Source organism: Chanodichthys erythropterus, chromosome 17 (genome assembly GCF_024489055.1).
Source record: "Chanodichthys erythropterus isolate Z2021 chromosome 17, ASM2448905v1, whole genome shotgun sequence".
NCBI classification, from domain to species: domain Eukaryota; kingdom Metazoa; phylum Chordata; class Actinopteri; order Cypriniformes; family Xenocyprididae; genus Chanodichthys; species Chanodichthys erythropterus.
In genome coordinates this window covers 7,900,655-7,903,714 of record NC_090237.1, presented here as the reverse complement: position 1 = coordinate 7,903,714, position 3,060 = coordinate 7,900,655, and positions in this window count along the sequence as shown.

Sequence of the window (3,060 nt, the reverse complement as noted above, 5' to 3'; positions counted from 1 at the left end):
CAATAAAATAAGAATTTATTATTTTAATATGGCTACTGACTTGGAAATGTAAAACAAATGAAGAATACTAATTTAAATTATATGGAAAAATGTCAATAATATATACTATACTAATTACATTTACATTTACATTTATGCATTTGGCAGACGCTTTTATCCAAAGCGACTTACATTGCATTATACTATACATTTGTATCTGAGTATGTGCAATCCCTGGGATTGAACCCATGACCTTGGCATTGCTAGTGCCATGCTCTAACCACTGAGCTACAGGAAAGCTAATATATACTAATATATATATATACTAATATATACTTATTACATATTGGGGAGCTCAGTAAAAAATTAAGGTCATAAAAGTTTAAAAAAAAAAGTTTAGAAAAAATTGTGAACCTCAAAAGATTGTCATTTTTCAGCTTACTCGAACATTTTCTCAAAAATGTAGATTGCAGACCAGACCTTTATGCTTTAAACCAGATTCTGTTGAACCAGAGTATTCAACACTCTTAGAAAAGAAAGTTCAGTGTAGTTCTATATAGAACCCTAGCAATTCTCAAATAACCTTTTATTCCAAAGGGTTTGTATATAAGGTGAATTGTCTTAAATGATTGCATAACACTTTCAAGTTTAATGGGTTATTTCAGATTTTCAGTGATAATGTTTACAACCTGCTTAATTCGTATTTTTATTAAAATGAAATATAAAAATGAATTAAAATGGTCCCATGATGAGAACCCCTAAAAGGCTGTATGAAGCACCTGAAATAACCCTTGAAGATTCTATATAGAACCTTTTCTAAGAGTGCACTCTTATAGCAATTCGAAATGGTGGTCATTTCATATGAATTTGTACAATGTTTTTGTGTTACTGACGGTTAGGTTTAGTAGTCATACTAGTTGCACTGTATGAATTCAAACAAAATATCCACCTCATAAAATGGTTGCATTTTCTAACAAAGATCAGGTTTGAAGTATTTATTTCCCTATGAATGTCATATTTTATGCATCTGTCACCTTAGAAATAGAGATAACTGGTTTCTATTTTGAATAAACATTTTGAACAAAAATGTCACTCCCACACAAAACAGAGACGATAGAAAAAAAGACTTATCGCACAACATAAAAAACAAGCAGACTTTAATTATAATCTTTAAAACCAACAAGCAGCCCTCCCCCCAAACACTCTGATAGACAAATTCAATCTTATTTACAGCATAGATGATCCAGATATACAGTATTTATGAATGAACAAATCACACTGATTACTAAGCAACAACTGGTATGCAGTACTTTTTTGAACTACTCTTCAAATGCACTCCATAATGATATTGGATATGAAATGCTACCAAATTCCACTACGTAAGCCATCGAATATTATCTGGCTCAGTTTTGTTCTACAGGCGCATCACATCAGCAAAATTTTGCGGGCAAAAAGGTCCTTTGTCTAGCGATGTATGAAGCACAGCTCGAACAGCTGACGACGAAGTTAGCAAAAATTTTGCAGTTAAAGGGATAGTTCACCCAAAAATGAAAATTTGATGTTTATCTGCTTACCCCCAGGGCATCCAAGATGTAGATGATTTTTTTTCTTCAGTCGAACGCAAATTATGATTTTTAACTGCAACCGCTGCCGTATATCAGTCAAATAATAGCAGTGATTGGGAACTTCAACTATAACAGTAAATAAAACTTCCATAGACAAATCCAAATTAAAACCTGCTGCTCGTGACGACACATTAATGTCCTAAGACATGAAACGATCGGTTTGTGCGAGAAACTGAACATTATTTATATAATTTTTACCTCTAATACACCACTATGTCCAACTTCATTCAGCTTCCTGTTAGTGAGGTCAAAAAAACGCGTTGTGATGACGGAAGTGATGTTTCGCCCATATACTTCAATAAGCGCGAGACATCACTTCCGTTGTCAGAGCACGATCAGACCTTACTAGCCGGAAGCTGAATGAACTTGGACATAGTGGTGTATTAGAGGTAAAAAAATTATATAAATAATGTTCGGTTTCTCACACAAACCGATCATTTCGTGTCTTAGGACATTAATGTGTCGTCACGAGCCGCAGGGTTTCATTTTGATTTGTCTAAGCAAGTTTTATTTACTGTTATAGTTGAAGTTCCCATCTACTGCTATTATTTGACTGACGGACGGCAGCGGTTGCAGTTAAAACAACTCCGCAACTGTGCCGACCCGACCGGTCTAATGATGTACGATTCATGATGTACTCACTCAGTATGTAAATTTTGAACACAAAAAAAAGTTACGGACTGCAGCTTTAAAAATAGGTCCATTGTCTTTCAAACCAAGCAGCATTCTGTTGGTCAATAAGGGGATTTGAACCTGTAGTGAAATATGTGGAAATCTATCACCCTGTCACGTGGATTCCTATTGAAATAACTGGATTTTGCCTGCAAAAATTTGCTGAACAATAGTTAACATGGCCACATGGTAATCATTTGTTTGAAAAATTTTTTCTGGCAAAATCTATTTGTGTGGGGGCGAAAAAGTTTGCCACGCACATTTCGCTCATTCAATTTGGTCAAACAAATTTGCCACATTGATCCACAGAAAGCTGCTTAAAGGTGCGTCACATAAGCAAAATTTTGCGTGAACGATGTGAACAGATTGCGAAATTGTGAACACTATGTTTCCATCACCCTGTTTTTAATGCACATTTTGAAGTATCACATTAGTACAGAAGAGGATTAGGGCCAAGCAATAATAAAAAAATAAAACCATCTCGAGATTAAAGTTGTTAAATTTCGAGAAAAAAAGTCTAGATAAAATGTTATTAAATTACAAGAAAAAAAGTTGTTAAATTATGAGAACAAATTCGTAATTTAGCGAATTTGTTCTTGTAATTTAACAACTTTTTTCTCATAATTTAATGAGTTTATTCAATATTTTATTTAGACTTTTTTCTTGAAATGTAACAATTTTTTTTTCTCGTAATTTAATGTTTATTCTCAACATTTTCTCAACCTTTTTCTCGAAATTTAACAACTTTAATCTCGAGATGGTTTTATTTTTTTATTATTGCTTG